Source organism: Muntiacus reevesi, chromosome 4 (genome assembly GCF_963930625.1).
Source record: "Muntiacus reevesi chromosome 4, mMunRee1.1, whole genome shotgun sequence".
Lineage (NCBI taxonomy): Eukaryota > Metazoa > Chordata > Mammalia > Artiodactyla > Cervidae > Muntiacus > Muntiacus reevesi.
In genome coordinates, this window is record NC_089252.1 from 66593233 (window position 1) to 66611787 (window position 18555).

Sequence of the window (18555 nt, forward strand, 5' to 3'; positions counted from 1 at the left end):
CACACGACAGCTCCCCCCAGCACCCCCTTCTTGCGCTTGCCCTCAGAATCCAGCTCTCATGCTGTGAGTAGCCACATGGAGACACCCGTCCCTGAGGCCCTCGGCCCAGCTGACAGAACCAGCTTGCAGCATGTTGCCCAGAGTTAGGAGCAGAGTTCCAGCCCTTTGCTGAGGCTGCCAGTCAGACATCACATGGAGCGGATGTGATGTCTCTTTTCTCTGCCAGACTCTATCTCAGGCAGATTCACGAGTGTAATAAGTGACTGTTGTGGTTTTACTTTATTTTTAATCTTTTTTTTTTCTATTTTTTGGTGGCACCACATGACATTCGGGATCTTAGTTCCCCAACCTAGGGTAGAACCCATGCCCCCCGCAGTGGGAGTGCAGTGTCGTAACCGCTGGACCGCCAGGGAAGTCCTACTGTTATTGATTCAATCTATTGATTTTTGAGGTGGTTGGTTTTGTAACAGTACACAGCTGTTATACTCAGGAACATGGAGAGTCACAGCAGATTTTTTTTAATTGAAGTATAGTTAATGTACAGTATTGTTTAGTTTCAAGAACACAGCAAACTGATTCAGTTATCCATATGTATGTATGTACGTATATTTTCTGTCATAGGTTACTACATGCTATTGAGTAGCGTTCCCTGTGCTACATAATAGGACCTTGTCATTTACCTATTTTATATATAGTATAGTAGTGTGTATCCGTTAATCCCAAACTCCTAGTCACAGTGGTTTTTGAGCACTTAGTTCCAACATCTGTAAAGTCTACCAGCACCTTCTTGAAATAATGAAAGCCTTGCAAAATCCCCTTTTATCTGAGATCATTGGGTTCCTGTCACTTGCTATCAAGAGAATCGTGGTTAACACTGGTGGTCGTGATTAAGAAAGGGTTCTGCTGAAATAAGAAAATTTCCTGACACCTGCGGGTCCTGGTACATTCCCCAGGATACTAACCTCCAGACAACTTGATTTCAAGATGAATAAAACTGCCCCCCAACCCCCCCACCATCACCTTTTAAAAAATCTACAATTACAGAGTTGCCAACTTTAGGCTTGCTACATTAGACCACTTTAAAAAAATCAACGTCTATCTATTTTTACTATTATCTTGTACAAAAGAAGATATTTGAACATTAAAAATGTCGGAAGGGAATTCCCTGCAGTCCAATGGTTAGGATTCCATGCTCTCACTGCCAAGGGCCTGGGTTCAATCCCTGGTTGGGGAACTAAGATCTCACAGGTCCAGTGGCTCCTCCCCACCTCCTACCCCACAAAATGAAGGAAAGACATCACCCCAGAATAGAGTTTTTTAAATTGAATATATTTGGGGACTTCCCTGGTGGTTCAGTGGTTAAGACACTGTGCTTCCACTGCAGGGGGCAGGGGTTTCATCGCTGGTCAGGGAACTAAGATCCCACATGCTTCGAGGTATGGCCAAAGATTGAAAAAAAAAAAGGGGGGGGGGGTGGGTTTAAGTGAATATATTTGGCATCAAACAAAATTTACCACATTGGCATTTTTTTGTTTTTTTCTTTTTAGATGTATTTATTTATAATTGAAGGATAATTGCTTTTACAATGTTGTGTTGGTTTCTGCCACATTGACCTTTTTTTCTCCTTTCATTATGGCACAGTGAAAAGTTTATCATTGCCAGGATTTGGACATTGGTAGCTGGATATTGGAAATTTTTCTGGGTTTTACAGGCAGAGGGGAGCAGAGTTGAGGACAGATGGCACAGTCTATTCAACTAACTTTAACAAACTAACGTTAAAGAGCTAAGTTTAACATACCCTAAGATGGTGGATAAAGAGGTGACTGGCTTGGCGTGGCTGACCCCTTTCTAGCAGCATTTTGTCCAGAACTGGCCTTCTCCAGAGAGATCTAGATGTTAATGAGGACCTGGGTTCCCGAAGCCACATTGGATATAAAGGTTGGTATGTGGATTTGAGAACCAGAAGAGGGCCAGGTTTCAATCTCAGTGTTATCACTTTTTTTTTTTTTTTTTAATTAATAGCTTGGACAACTTACTTCTCAGTTTCCCTGACTGTAAAGTAGGAATGTTTTAGGTTGGATTTCTTATAAATAGACCCGAAGAGTAGGATTCATGTGAAAGTTATGTATTCGTTAAATGTTCCCAGGAGAAACCCACAGGGGAAGTAGATGGTGGGACCCGGTGGCCTCAGGGCCTCAGGGATTAAGGGCTCCTGGGGAAGCTCTGTAAATGGCCAGGCAGAGGACAGGACACCAGGAGAATTAGACTAGGGAGCCTGTGTGCAGGGAAGTGCTCAGGAAACCCAAGGGATGTAAAATGCGGGCAGCACCAACCTGGGGATAATATTCGTCCTTAGCACCTCATTTAGTTGTGCTTGGCTCTTAGTCACTTGGTAATTTAAAAAAAAGAAAGACAAGGCAGAGAAGAGGAAGAAGAGGAGGGGGAGGGGAGACGGAAGTAGGGAGGGGGGAAGAGGAGGGGAGGATGAAGGGGGAGGAAGAGGGGAGGACGGGGAGGAGGCAGTCTAGGGAGTACTGACGTCCTGTGTAGCTGTCATCCTTTAAAGGAAGAACTGGCCAGGCTCAGACTTCATCTTTTTTTTTTAACCTTTTGGCCACATCTCATGGCATTCGGGATCTTAGGTCCCCGACCAGGGGCTGAACCTTTGCCCCCTTGCAGTGGAAGTGCAGCGTCTTAACCACTGGACCACCAAGAAAGTCCCTCAAATTCATGTCTGAACTCTTCATGACCAAAGTACACAGCCAAGGGTAACCCATGCAGGCTAAATCAGGCCTCCTCTCCTCGAGTCTTTTTTTTAATTCCATGTTTAAAGGTCACACTCCATTTACAGTTATTACAAATATTGGCTATATTCCCCGTGTTGTACAATACATCCTTGAGCCTAACTTATACCCAAGGGCTTGTATGTCCTGCTCCCCCACGCCTATATTACCCCTCTCCCCAGCTGGTGACTCTGCTGCTTTTTTGTTACATCCACTAGGTTGTTGTATTTTTTAGATTCCACATGTAAGTGGTATCACACAGTGCTTGTCTTTCTTCATCTGACTTACTTCACTTCGTATGATCATCTCTAGTTCCATCCATGTTGTGCAAATGGCAAAATCATGTTCTTTTTTATGGCGGAGTCATATTCCATTGTTGGAGAAGGGCATGGCAACCCACTCCAGTATTCTTGCCTGGAGAATTCCAGGGACAGAGGAGCCTGGCAGGCTGCAGCCCGTGGGGTCTCAAAGAGTCAGACACGACTGAGCGACTAACACACACACAGGATTCCATTGGGCCACCGCATGTTCTTGTGAATCTTAAAGAGAACGCTCCTCCCACTGGTAGGTGGAGGCTGTGTAGCCTGATCCAAATTCCCTTTCCTGGCTGGCACCCCCTTTCTCTAGGTGCAGCTGAGTTTTGGCTCAGAGACGCCTGCCCGCTGCATGAGAAGGTGGGTGCCCCCCCAAGCCATGAACAGGCTGATGTGGGAGTTTAAATAAACAAGCCCCGTCCCCTGCGCCAAGGTGGATGCTGCTGCTCCAGGGGTCCTGCGAGCAGGCTGAGGCTGGACTTTGGCTGAACTCTCATCTTCATGGGCCTTCAGTCCCTGGCCCTATCCTGCCTCCCTTCATCTCTTACAGGTTTTTCCTGAGATAGCAACCTCAATAAATCACATGCACAGGACATCCTCAGCTCAGGCTCTGCTTTTAGGGAAGTCAATCAAAGATAAATGGTTTAGGAGGAAGAGGTGGCAGAAGAACCAAGTCTTAGAGCCCTTACTCGCTGGATGATCTTAGGTTAAGATACTTAATTTTTCTGGATCCTGGTTTCTTTTTTAAAAATGTTATCAAAGTATAGTTGATTTGTAATGTTGTGTTTAGTTTCTTTCTGTACAGCAAAGTGACTGTACAGAAAATATATCTATTCATAGTCTTTTCCATTATGGTTTGTCATGGGGTATTGAATATAGTTCCCTGTGCTATACAGTAGGACCTTGTTGCTTATCCATCTTGTAAAAGGATTTGCCTCTGCTGACCTCAAACTCTCAATCCTGCCCTCCCCTACCCCCGTCCACCTTGGCAAGCACAGGTCTGTTCTCTATATCTGTGTGTCTGTTTTTGTTTTGTAGATGTGTCATTTTGTGTTATAGTTTAGATTCCACATATGAGTGACATTATGTAATATTTGTCTTTATCTGACTTACTTCACTTAAAATGATAATCTTTGGGTTCATCCATGGTGCTGCAAATGGCATTATTTTATTTATGGCCGCGTAATACTCGACTGTGTATATGTACCACATCTCTACCTATTTGTCTGTCGATGGACACTTAGGTTGCTTCTGTGTCTTGGCTATTGTAAATTGTACTGCTATGAACATAGGGGTGTATCTCTTTGAATTATAATTCTTGTCTGAATATATGCCCAGGAGTGGTATTGCTGAATAATATGGTAGTTTTCAATTAGCAATAATCGCACCTCGGATAAACCTCATTGGCTACGATACTGCCACTGCGCAAAGCTAAAATGGTAGTTTTATTTGTAGGTTTTGAGGAACCTTCATACTCTTCTCCATAGTGGCTGCTCCAACTTACATTCTAACCAACAGTATAGGGAGGGGTTCCCTTTTCTCTGCACCCTCTCCAGCATTTCTTGTTTGTAGACTTTTTAATGATGTGGGCTCTAGCTCTTTATGCGTTCATTCATTCTCTCATTCATTCATTAATGTACACTGGGCTAATCATGTGACCTACTTGCAAGATGGTTAAGAAATTACAAGGAATTATAATTCATTGCAACTATAATATGAATGCCTAATACAAATTGCAAAACTCGAAAAGGTAAGGCTTACTTTAGGGGTGCACTCCTACCACCCACCACCGTTATAGCACTTAACACCACACACTCTTAAGATTCATGTCCCACAGGATGAGAGAGGAGTATATTTTCCTCCACCCTAAAAACGACCGTATTTCTTTAAATCTGAAATTCTGTGAACTGTAAGATACATTATTATCGTATGTATAATTGAGAAAGGAAAAAAAAAAAGCCCTCTCAATTAAATTAGGAGACACTGACTCCTTACCACTTGGAAATTTTATTTTATATTGATTGATTGAGCTGTTTTCAGTTCAGTTCAGTTCAGTCACTCAGTCATGTCAAACTCTTTGAGACCCCATGGACTGCAGCATGCCAGGCCTCCCTGTCCATCACCAACTCCCGGAGTTTACTCAGACTCATGATCGTTGAGTCGGTGATGCCATCCTACCAACTCATCCTCTGTCGTCCCCTTCTATGCCTGCCTTCAATCTTTCCCAGCATCAAGGTCTTTTCAAATGTGTCAGTTCTTCACATCAGGTGGCCAAAGTATTGGAGTTTCAGCTTCATCATCAGTTCTTCCAATGAACACCCAGGACTGATTTCCTTTAGGATGGACTGGTTGGATCTCCTTGCAGTCCAAGAGACTCTGAAGAGTCTTCTCCAACACCACAGTTCAAAAGCATCAATTCTTCAGTGCTCAGCTTTCTTTATAGTCCAGCTTTCACATCCATACATGACAACTGGAAAAACCATAGCCTTGACTAGACCGACCTTTGTTGGCAAAGTAATGTCTCTGCTTTTTAATATGCTGTCTAGGTTGGTCATAACTTTTCTTCCAAGAGCTGTTTTAGACATATTTTATTTCCATCACTTTATTTTGAAAGTTTTCAACCATACAATTAATTTTTGTATGTGGTATGAACTAGGGATGGGATTCATTTTTGTTTTCTTATAGATAGCCATTGTTTCAACACCATTTGTTGAAAAAGATGTTTTTTTTCTTTCTGGATGTCTTTGGCCTTTTTAATAAACTTATTTAGACATAGATTTTTATCATATATCCCTCTTGCATTTATGTAGGAGAATATATTTACTGATTCATGCATATATATCATGTGTATACATGATACATATTACACATATATACATACCATGCATGCAGATATAACATATATATGAGTAATAAAATTTCCATTTGTAGTCTTATTCTTCTGAACCACTTTTCAGTCCGTCCACAGTCTTTATGTGAATGTTTTTCCACATAGTATTCTCTAAGACATGAAGAATATCTTATATTCAGCATCTCTTTAGAAAGTACTCCACTTTTATCTCTAGAGTTTTTTTCCAGTGACCTCACACCCATTTTGCAAGTGTTGATTTTGGTGCTTTCTGGATCCATGGGTTGGGAAGAACCCCTGGAGAAGAGGATAGCATCCCACTCCAGTGCTCTCGCCTGGCGAATACCATGGACGGAGGAGCCTGGCGGGCTGCAGTCGGCGTGGTCACAGAGAGTCAGACACAACTGAACGACTGATACTTTCACTTTTTTCAGATCCTACCAGAGGGGTCAATGGAAAAACTTGTGAATTAAAAAAAAAAGGTTAATCCAGCATCGTGTATCCAATGCCCAGGCCTGTGCCTGCCTACCAGGTGATCATCAGTAAGTATTTCTTGAACAAATAAATTGATTTTTTTTTTTTAATCTTAAAAAGTCCTTTGATCTGCTGTGTTCTCCTGTCCAGTAGTTCTGGCATATAAAAATATACTGTCATCATGTTTTCCAAGCCCCAAACCATCTGCTTACTAACTATAAAACTGTACTTGGGAATACCAACATTAACTTATTATTTGTGTTCTTGGATTTTCCTAAAGGCAACCTCAAGAATGAAGGAAAAGATGCACCAAATGTAGGTGCTTCCAAAGTAAATTTAAACAGTGCTTTTGAGGAACTAATGCTCAATGTGGCCTGGGAGGCAGGCTTTTCTGTTAATAGCTAAAATGTTGGTGCAGTAGGTTCTGTGATTGTATATGCTGCTTACTTCCATTTGAAGCAGTTCCAAAGTGTACTTGATCCATTTAAATAGTATTTTAAAGAAAAATGCATTTACAGTCTCATAACCACTAAGGATAAATGAAAGTTTCCATCAGTATATTTTGTTACTTTAAATTCAGCTTATTTATTTTTTTAATTTTTGGTCATACCTTGAGGCATATAGGACCTTAGTTTCCTGACCAGGGATTGAACCCTCACTGCCTACATTGGAAGGTGGAGTCTTAACCACTGGACTGCAGGGTCCTGTGGTTAAGCCTTCAGCTTATTTAAACATGATATTTAAACCAATACATAGTCCATCAAAGGGCATGAAATATTCTGTTTTGACATCTATCTAGGACAGTGACTTGATCTCAGGTTACATATAATAGTGATGGTGGTTACTAGGTTCTTCTACTGTATAGATACCTGGTAGAATAATTTTATTTGAATATAAAAAATCCAATAGGCCTCATCATATTTATGGCAGAATTTCCCCCCAAATACTTGGTGTTTCAAAAAGAAATGATCTAGTCAATTTCCTGGTTTGGCTAGGACACCATAGTTATGTCAGATATAACTTTGTAGTCTTGGGGAAGGGTACCTGGTACTTCTGTGCTATTTTTTAAATTATTTATTTATTTTTGGCTATGCTGGGTCTTCACTGCTCTGCGCAGGCTTTCTCTAGTTGCAGTCAATGGGGGCTGCTCTCTACTTGCGGTGCACGGGCTTCTCATTGCAGTGGCTTCTCTTGTTGCAGAGCGTGGGCTCTAGAGCAGAGGCTTATAGGTTTAATTGCTCTGAGGCATGTGGGATCTTCCCAAACCAGGGATTGAACTCGTGTCCCCTATGCTGGCAGGCAGATTCTTAACCACTGGACCACAAGGGAGTTCCTCTCTCTCCTATTTTTGCAGCTTCTTTTGAGACTTTTCTTAGTTCAGATGGCTTGTATATAGCAGAAATTTATTTCTTACAGCTTGGGAGGCTGGAACTCTGAAATCAGAGGGCTGGCATGATCTGGATCTATGAGAGGCCTCCCCTGGGTTGTATCCTTATGGAGCAGAAAGGCTGCAAGCCAGCTGTCTGGCCTCTTAGGCCACTAATCCCATCTGTGAAGGTTCCAGTCTCATGACCTAACTTACCTTCTAAAGTTATCACATTGGGGATTATGGCTTCGATATATGAATTTTGGTGAGACAAATATTTAGTCCATAACAAGACTATAATCACTTCAAAATAAAAATTTAAAAAAAGAAGTGATTTTTTTTTGGATCACTATATCTTAGCTTTCTGATTGGAAATTGATTTTTATGCCATCAAGAAGAAAAAGAGAAACTGCTCCTTGGAAAAAGTATCTCTGCATTGCTGTTACTAATTTTTTTCACTTTTGTGCACAAAGCATAATGCTTTAAGCTTTAAAGATTTGTTTTTTAAAAATCCCACTTTAAAAAAATCCCACTTAACTTGAAAGTGAAAATGATGGTTACTTCTGGAGAGCAGAATAGGGAAGAACTAATTTTCACTTCTGTCATTTCTTTAATTGATAGAATATTATACAATAAATTTTTATTGCTTTAATAATTTGGGGAAGGAAACCTTAGACTTTTCTTGAACAGCTCTAAGTCTCAAATTACCCAGTGAAAATGTTCCTGAATAATCCTCATTATCAGAGGGAAACCTTATTCCATTTTTAGTGGCCCTATAATTTATGTTTTGGGAATAATTTCCACATGAATAAATTTATACATCAAAACAATTTCTACTACTCTGATAAATAAAAGCAAACTACTGAATTAAAACTGAATCTTCGTATGCTTTTCCCCAAGCGGTCTACATTTTTTTCATAAAGGATTAGATGGTTATTAAAATTTCATAAAGCATCATTTTTATTTTTTCAAGATCAAAATATATCGTTCTCCAGTCACAGCTGTCATACACTATAAATAATTTTATGTTTCCAGCTGTGATATTACTGAAAATATTGAAAGAGCTTAATAATTTTTGACTGTGGGGTGGACTGCATTTCTTCCAAACTTTGGTGGTTGGATTTTTTTAACATCCAGACATGCTTGTGGGAGAGTGTGCTAGTCAATCAGTTGTGTCCAAGTCTTTGTGACCCCATGGGCTGTAATTCACCAGGCTACTCTGTCCATGGAATTCTCCAAGCAAGAATACTGGAGTGGGTAGCCATTCCCTTCTCCAGGGAGTCTTCCTGACCCAGGGATCGAACCCAGGTCTCCGGCATCACAGGCAGATTCTTTACTGTCTGAGCCACCAGGTATACTTTACTTATTTATTTATTTGGCAGCACCACTTGGCATGTGGGATCTTAGTTCCCCAACCAGTGATCAAACCCACACCCCCTGAAGCAGAATCGCAGAGTCTTAACCACTGGACTACCAGGGAAGTCCCAGTAGCAGATCTTGTTAAATGAAGAGATTCTGAGATAACAAGGTAGTACTGTATAGCATAGGGAACTATATTCAGTATTCTGTAGTAAACCATTATGGAAAATAATATATATGTGTATTATACATATATTCCTTTTATACGTACAGATATACATATATGTATGTATATCTGAATCACTTTGCTATACACCAGAAACTAACACCACATTGTAAATCAACTATATTCAATTTAAAAAACAAGGACTTGCCTCGTGGTCCAGTGGTTAAGAGTCCACCTTCCAATACAGGGGACCCGGGTTTGATCCCCGGTCAGGACCATGAAGCCTGGGTGCTGCAACTAGAGAAGCCCAAAGGGGCAATGATGAGCCAGTGCAGCCAACGTTAAAAGTAAAAACAGATTCTGGGATCACTCCTGTGCTTGGAACACTCCCTGGCTTTTTTTCACATTCATCTCCTTTGTTTTCCTCTGCTTGGGATATGGTTGTAACTCTCATTTATTTTTTTCCCAGCATACTAATGGCCAGTTGCTGATTAGCTAATGGGCTTCAGCATGATACAGTAAATAGAATGAAATCCTTAGCAATGGGCTTAGTCAATCTAACTCAGTAGGAAATATTGGTCCATTTGTGACTGGTAGTTAATCCTTCAGTAAACATCTGTCTCTATTGGGAGACACCTAGACCCAGCGTGACCTGCAGTAGAATTAGGGTGACCAGGTTGATTAACGATGTTTTGTTAGTTTCAGGTGTATAGCAAAATGATTCTGTTAAACATATACATGCATCTATTCTTTTCCCATTTAGGTTATTACAGTGCATTAAGCAGAATCCATGTGTTATAGAATAGATCCTCGTGGGTTATCTATTTTAAATATAGCAATGTGTGCATGTCAGTCCCAAACTTGCAATCTATCCTTGTCCCCAACACTTGAAAGGCATTTTTAAAAGCAAGATTGCCCAGCACAATTTTTGAAAGTTGTGTGGGCATTTGGATACATGGAGAAGGTTAAATATAATTAATTCCTGGAACAAGTATGCTATCTATATAGTAGTTTAATATCAGAGTTAATAAACCAAAGCCAATGGAGTCATTATTTGAAAGCACCCATCCAAATCCTTCCTTTTTCACCCACTGCTATTCCCAGAAGTTTTTAAAACTGCAGTCCTAACAACAGCAGGTAATTATATATGCTGTCTGGCTTAAAGAGTAAATTAATTTTGCATGTAATTCCCCCCAGAGATCTATATGACAGGCAATTCTGTTTTATACTGTTTTTCCCCATAATGGCAATAAATAGCACAAGATAACTGATATGAAACCAACTATTTAAAATCTACCTGTTTAGGTGACTTCCCTGGTGGTCCAGTGGTTAAGACTTCACCTTCTAGTGTAGGAAGTGCGGGTTCGATCCGCATTCGGGGAGCTAAGATCCTACATGCTTCAGGGCCAAAAAACCAAAATACGAAACAGAAGCAATATTGCAAAATCAATGAAGACTTTAAAAATGGCCCAGACCAAAGCAGACCAAAGACCCCCCATTCGGAGTTCCTCTCCCCGATTATCAGGAAGCCGGCTTGCTGTACTCTCAGTGATTCCCCGCCTCCACCCTGCTCTAATAAACTTTATTCTTCTTTCAAAAAAAAAAAAAAAAAAAGTCCACATTAAAAATAAAATCTGCTTGCTTAGATATTCCCAGATGAAAAAGCAAACATTTTTCTAGAGGGACTTAGAACCTATAAAGTAAATTTTCTGCATGGGTCTTTAATGGCTGTGCCTATTGACAAATCCGTGTTTTCCCACATCAGCTTGGGGGTGGGGCTGACGTGGGCTGCGCATGCTCTGTGTACAGAGGCACTTGGAGCAAAGTCTTGTTTGCCATCCAAACAGGCCACTCCATGGGGGCAGGTTAGAAATTATATTTGCGTGTGTATTGCAGATACCTGAGTAGTAGGTATATTGTGAGAGAGGGAAAAAAAAAAACCTGAATACTTGTTACATGATATTTTGACAAATATGGGTTGTCTCTGGTTTGGATGCTGGATCCAAGCCACTGTAGAGAAGAATATTGGGTTCAGGTCCTAGTCTTTTTTCATACTTATTTATTTTTGGCTGCACAGGTCTTAGTTGCAGCCTGCAGGATATTCAGTTTTTGTTGGGGAGTGAGGGATCTTTGGTTGTGGCTTGCGAACTTTTAGTTGGGCTGTGTGTGGGATCTAGCTCCCTGACCCGGGGATCGAACCTGGGCCCCCTGCATTGGGAGCACAGAATCTTAACCACTGCACCACAGTGAAGTCCCAGGCTTTTGAAGTTTTGAGGGTTCTCTTGAAAAAAGAAAACACACAATGATGAATACAAAATTAGGCAAGAAATGTAAAGGCATTGGTAGGGACCCTCACTGAGCTTTTGGAAGGGCCTGTGCAATAGAGGAGCTTGTGGCCATGACCTCATGATAACGCTACCTCTGAGTCTACAACCAACAGCATTAGAATGTCAGCTCCAGAGGTCAGGGATTTCTTTTTTCTTTATTAAAGTATAGTGGATTTACAGTATTTCAAAGTAACAGTAAAGTGATTCGATTATACAAGCATGCATGCTAAATCGCTTCAGTCATGTCCAACTCTTTGCAATCCCATGGACTATAATCTGCCAGGCTCCTCTATCCATGGGATTCTCCAGGCCAGAATACTGGAGTGGGTTGGTGTGCCCTCCTCCCAGGGATCTTCCCAACCCAGGGATCAAACCTGCGTTTCTTATGTCTACCTGCACTGGCAGGCGGGTTCTTTACCACCAGCATCACCTGGGAAGCCCTCAGTTATACATATGTGTATGTGTATACATATGTGTATGTGTGTTTATGTGTGTATGTATACATATATGAGGAATCCAGGACACAGAGAGTTTAAGTTAGTTGCCAAAAGTCACACAGCTGGAAATGGTAGATCTGGGATTCAAAGCCAGTTCTTCTGGCTTCAGAATCTGTGCTTCTGACTACACTCCTGCCTCTCAGATAAGGCTCGGGGAGATCAAGGGGCCAGCGATAGTCAAAATGGGCCGACTTTTGCTCATGTCTGAAGTAGGTCCAAGCCTCTGGCATTTTTCTGCAGTATGTAGTCCTTAGATACTGCAAATATTGACTGCTCACTAGCAAGAGGGACAAACATGTCTGTTTAGTGTCTATTAGAACCCAGACGTAGTTGAAACATATGAGTAAAGGAAGAACTGAGTGGAAATCATTCTGTCAACCTACTTGGAAAAGTGGCAAAAATGTTGGCTGTCTTTCCTTTCAAAACCAGTGATTTCCAGGGTTCAAAGGTGTCACTGAAAGGTGTGTGGGGTCCACTGCTTGCTGCTTAAAAGCCAATAAACAGGCCAGGTTGGTGGAAAGGAAAGAAAAGAAGTGAAAGTCACTCAGTCATGTCCGACTCTTTGCAACCCCATAGACTATAAAGTCCATGGAATTCTCCAGGCCAGGATACTGGAGTGGGTAGCCTTTCCTTTCTCCAGGGGATCTTCCCAACCAAGGGATTGAACCCAGGTCTTCTGCATTGCAGGCGGATTCTTTACCAGCTGGGATACCAAGTTTGCTTTATTTCAGCTGCTGGCAACTGGGGAAGGGGGGAGGGTGGACATCTGTCCAAAGGCCGACTCTCTCCTTCATCCCTTGATCCCCAAGCAACCTGTGGGGCAAGAGCTTTTATATACAGAGTTCAGGGGTGGGGGCTACATGCAGAAACAGCAGTTATCTCTGACAGTCATCTTGGAACTGGTCATCGGTGGGTCTGCCCAGCGTCATCTGGTTTGAGGTCCCGCTAATCTTCAGTTCCAGGGTCCATTTGTTCCCATTTCTTTGAGGCCAGTTCTCAGAATTGTGGCAGCTCATGTCCTGGGTACAGTCTGGTCATCATATAGTTAACTTCTCCACCTGGGGTTTTGGTATCTATAAGACAGCTCACAGGATATGGCTCAGAATATTATCTATAGCCCTGAAGAAAGAACTAAAGGTCCTTGGCTGTGCTTAATCACTGCATTATTATTTGGTCTCCTTTGACTGTTTTCCTTTGTTTCTGCATTTCTCACATCTCTGATTAAACTTATTATTTGACTAAAGTTTTCCACAGATAAAAGGCAGGCAAAGGACATGGGGTGGGACAGGGGCAAGAATCACAGGGTCCCGCTCTGTTTCGGGGGAGTGACCTGAATTAGTGTCTCCCCACTCTCAGCCCAGCCCCAGGCCCAGCTGGTGAGGGAAACATTTTCCCACCAGGACTACTTGACATTGGAGAATTCCCTGGTAGTCCAGTGGTTAGGGTTCTGCAGTTTCACTGCTGGGACTGGTGGGCGGGAGTTGGGGGGTTTCAGTCCCTGGTTGGGGAACTAGGATCCCATGAGCCTTGAGCTGCAGCCAAAAAAAAGAGAGAGAGAGAGAGAGAGCACTTGACATAAATATGACTTAAAAGAAGATTCAAATATATTTCACTTGTGTCCCATCCCTCCACTACCACCAAAAGATTTTTTTAAAAAGTCTTGCTCTGATAACATCAAGGAACTTGCTTTCAAAGACCTATTTGTAAGGAGAATGACTGGGCCATCCCTCCGGGGAGCACTATCTATTTCCTTGTATCCTTGGGCAAGTGATTTCATCTTTTTTGAGCCTTTCCAGTTTTCCGCCTGAAAATTCAATCAGGACACTGATGCTGGCCTGAAGGACTTCCGCTCTGCCCCGCTTAGCTCTCCTCTCTACCCTTTCCCATCCTGTTTTTTGTACCAGACTGCCCTGGAGTCTGCCCTCTTGAGCTGCTTGGGAGCCTCAGCAGGTGATGGGAGAGAGGGGAGATGAGGCCTTTGCCAGGCCGTCACAGGCTGGCTGCTTCAGCTTCCGTACAATGGCAGCAGGATGTTGTGAAAATCAGTGATTAAGGCAACTTGGAAGTGTGTTTCCTCTACCAGCAGTTAAAGGGGGCCCTCTGGGCCTTGGGTGGGGCCAGGGAAAGGCTGCAGAAGTGCCCATGTGCCACAGGCCCCTGCCTCCTAGAGCCCAGATAAACACCACCTGTGGCAGGTGAAGACCTAAACTTTTGGGAGAGGAATTAGTCTCAGAACTGAAGCTGCTGAAAAGGGTCACGTTGGAAAACCACCTGTGTTGGTTATTAAACATCTCTGCAGGATCATGAGTTCAGTGCTTGGCCCTGCAAGTGAGAGCCCCAAGGAAAGTATTCCTTGGGCATTTACTTCATATTAGGCACGAATCTCTTAACTTAGATTCACAAAAGCCCAGTTAGACAGCAGGTACTATCTTATCATCCCCATTTTTCTGATGAGGATCTGAAAGTTTAAGTAGCGTGAAAGTGAAAGTGTTAGTCACTAATTAGTGTCTGACTCTGGGACCCCATGGACTCTATCCCACCAGGCTTCTCTGTCCATGGGATTCTCCGAGCAAGACTACTGGAGTGCGTTGCTATTCCCTTCTTCAGGGGATCTTCCTGACCCAGGGATCGAACTCAGGTCTCCTGCATTGCAAATGGATTCTTTACCATTGGAGTCCCCAGAGAAACCCAAGTAGCTTGCACAAGGTGAAAAGTAGCTTGCACAGGTGAGAAGTTAATAGTGGCTGTTCTGGTTGGCTCCTGCTATGTAGCGAACCATCCGAAACTGATGATGTGAAGCAACCACCTTGCTATCAGGACATGGATTCATACATTAACTCAACAAATATTTGAGTGATAGCTGTGTGCCGTGTTCTGTGCAAGTCCCTGGGGAAAAGGTGCCTGACCTCAAGGTACTCGGTCCAGAAGAAAGGCTGCCAGGTAAATGTCTGTGTCTGAGAAGTTCATTCCAACAGTCATGTGTTGTTCACAGTCCAGTGATGGCCTGAGGGAGGCCATGACTAAGACTCCTAGGAAGAACTAGCACAGAAGGACAGGCGGAAATTGGATCCTGAAGGGTAAGTAGGAGTTTGTCTAGGAAATCCTAGCAGAGGGCCAAACAGCACAACAGCATCCCTGAAGAGAAAGCTACCCATCTGGTCTAAAAGTTCGACCTGAACAAACCTGCCGTAGCTTAGAGTTCCCCCAGAAACAGACACGAAAGGAGGATTTTAGCACAAGTAGTTTATTTTGGAATCTGAAGAGAACAGGAGAAAAGAGCTAGGAAGAGATAAAGGGAAGGGAAGACGGCCAATAAACGGGGTGTTGTTAAGTTAGTTACAGGCTCTGGGCACCTAAGCTTGGTCCCTTGAGAAGCTCTCAGAAGTGGGATGGGACACACGCCACAGATTTGCCTGGACCCAGGGCTGAGGACGCTGGGCTGTGGATGCGCTGACTCCTCCGGGCCACGTTGAGGGCTGCAACTCTGCTTTCCTGCTCTGTCTTCCTCCCTTATTAGGTTTGGTCCTCAGTCCGGCTCTCCTTCACCCAATAGGCTTCTCTACCAACCAATCAGGGCTTCCCTGGTTGCTCAAATGATAAAGAATCTGACTGCAATGCAGGAGACCGAGGTTCGATCCAACCAATCAGATTGCAGAAATAGGATTACCCCCTATTGCTTTGAACCAATCAGGGATCAGCCACGGGGCTAAGGGACAGATCAAACTCATTCTCCCACCATCCTCAGCCTACAGTGAAGGAGGGGTATGAGTGGCAGTTGGACAGGCAAGCTCAAACCCACGCGGTCACGCAGGAGATTACCCTTTGACTTCAAGGCCTGGTTCAGGAAAATCTAAGGAATGGTGTCTTGTTTTCACAGTTCCAGATGGCTGCTTCTTGGAGCCAGGTATGGGAAGATGACCTACCTCTCAGATCATTTTGTCTTCCTCTACTGTGTGAGTGTTTCATCATTCACTAAGGCTGCCAAGCTCCTACAGATTTAAGTTCTCTGGTTTTGATTTCAACATCTGCTTCAACCCATTTCAGGAAACATGATTCTTTTCCCAAGAAAAGGAAAAGGAAGGAGCTGGTGAAATTGAAAGGTGACATAGAAAAGCCCAGGACTGGGGTGATGGGCATTCAGGGAAGAAGACAGACCTTTTCCTGTGAGATTAATTTAGAGAATAATAAATCAAAGAAGTCCCCTCCCCCAGCGAAGGTCACCTTGTATAAAAGGACAATTGTTCTGCCATGGTTTTCGATTATTTCCCTCTGATGCTATCTGCCCTGGTTGATGGACTCTGGAGTGCTTTCCAGTTTAACTGCTCAGAGAAGGGAAAAAGCATAAACCGAGCTGCCCAGAAGTCTGAGATTCAAACCAAAATGGAAAATTTCCCTGAGTTGAGACATCAAATCAATTTAAAAAACAATAATGCAGTCCTGTGCTGTGGACACAGAGGTGAGTGTCTGGAAGCCTAATATTTATTCTCCCTTCCTAGGTGGCTCAGTGGTAAAGAATCTGCCTGCCAAGCAGGAGATGCAAGTTCAATCACAGAAGTTGCCCTGGAGGAGGAAATGACAACCTACTCCAGTATTCTTGCCTAGGAAATCCATGGACAGAGGAGCCTTGGAGGGCTACAGTCCATGGGGTCACAGAGTCAGACGTTCCGTTCAGTTCAGTTGCTCAGTTGTGTCCGACTCTTTGCGACCCCATGAACCGCAGCACACCAGGCTTCCCTGTCCATCACCAACTCCCGAAGTTTACCCAAACTCATGTCCATTGAGTCGGTGATGCCATCTAACCATCTCATCCTCTGTCGTCCCCGTCTCCTCCTGCCTTCAATCCTTCCCAACATCAAGGTCTTTTCAAATGAGTCAGCGCTTTGCATTAGGTGGCCAAAGTATTGGAGTTTCAGCTTCAACATCAGTCCTTCCAATGAACATCCAGGACTGATTTCCTTCAGGATAGACAGGTTGGATCTCATTGCAGTCCAAGGGACTCTCAAGAGTCTTCTCCAACACCACAGTTCAAAAGCATCTATTCTTCGGTGCTCAGCTTTCTTTATAGTCCAACTCTCACATCCAAACATGACCACTGGAAAAACCATAGCCTTGACTAGATGGACCTTTGTTGACAAAATAATGTCTCTGTTTTTTAATATGCTGTCCAGGTTGATCATAACTTTCCTTCCAAGGAGTAAGTTTCTTTTAATTTCATGACTGCACTCACCATCTTCAGTGATTTTGGAGCCCCCCAAAATAAAGTCAGCCACTGTTTCCACTCTTTCCCCATCTATTTGCCATGAAATAATGGGACCAGATGCCGTGATCTTAGTTTTCTGAATGTTGAGCTTTAAGCCAACTTTTTCACTCTCCTCTTTCACTTTTATCAAGAGGCTCTTTAGTTCTTCTTCCATTGAGTCAGACATTACTTAGCAACTAAACAGCAGCAGCCGCCCCTGTCCTCAAGCAGTGGCTTGGCAAGAACTCCAGGTGGACACCTAGGGATGCGGCTCTGGAGAGGGAAGGGGTAGAGAATTAGACAGGCCAAATCAATTCTTGTAAAAGCTCAAGTCGAATCTTTAGGACTGTATTTTTTCTGGAACTGTTTACCATCCTTAAGCCTAAAGCAAACAGTACAAATAAGATAACTACTTTCTTGGAGTTCACCATCCTAATAGATGTGGGATCTTTGGGACTACTCCCCTAGTTTTTTCTTGTGGGGAGGGGGGAGGGTACATGGAGAAAAGTGGGATAGGGTGTGTGGGAAGGGAAGACTCTTAAGACCATAGTTCAGAAGCTTTGCTGTCTATTACGATCACCTGGGGAGGTCTATGGTCGGTTTAGTCGCTAAGTCGTGTCCGACTCTTTGCAACCCCATGCACTGTAGCCCGCCAGGCTCCTCTGTCCGTGGGATTCTCCAGGCAAGAATACTGGTGGGTTACCATTTCCTCCTCCACCCAGGCTGTAGTTCACGCCAATTAAATCAGAATCCTTGGGGGTGGAGCCGGGCCTCAGTAGTTTTTAATACTCCCCAAGTGACTCTGGGCTTCCCTTGTGTCTTAGCTGGTAAAGAATCTGCCTGCAATGTGGGAGACTTGGGTTCGATCCCTGGGTTGGGAAGATCCCCTGGAGAAGGGAAAGGCTACCCACCCCATGTCCATGTCCACAGGGTCGCAAAGAGTTGGACATGACTTTCACTTTCAGGTGACTCCCATGTGCAACCAGGTTTGAGAACCAGGGCTTAAAGCAGTGCTTCTAGTATGTACGGAAGCACCAAGGATTTTGTTAAAATGCAGAGTCTAGCCCAACTGGTCTGGGGTGGAGCCCAAGGTTCTGTGGTACCAATGCTGCTGTGGCTGCTCTAGGGACCACGGGTAGCAAGATCGTCAGATGTTTCTGTAACGTAAGAGAGGAATAGAGC

At 43.3% G+C, this 18555-nt stretch overlaps 1 pseudogene; it reads right to left on the reverse strand.

Moving 5' to 3' along the window:
• Positions 1 to 4403: 4403 nt before the first annotated feature.
• Positions 4404 to 4530, reverse strand: LOC136167949 (U4 spliceosomal RNA; annotated as a pseudogene).
• Positions 4531 to 18555: the final 14025 nt, after the last annotated feature.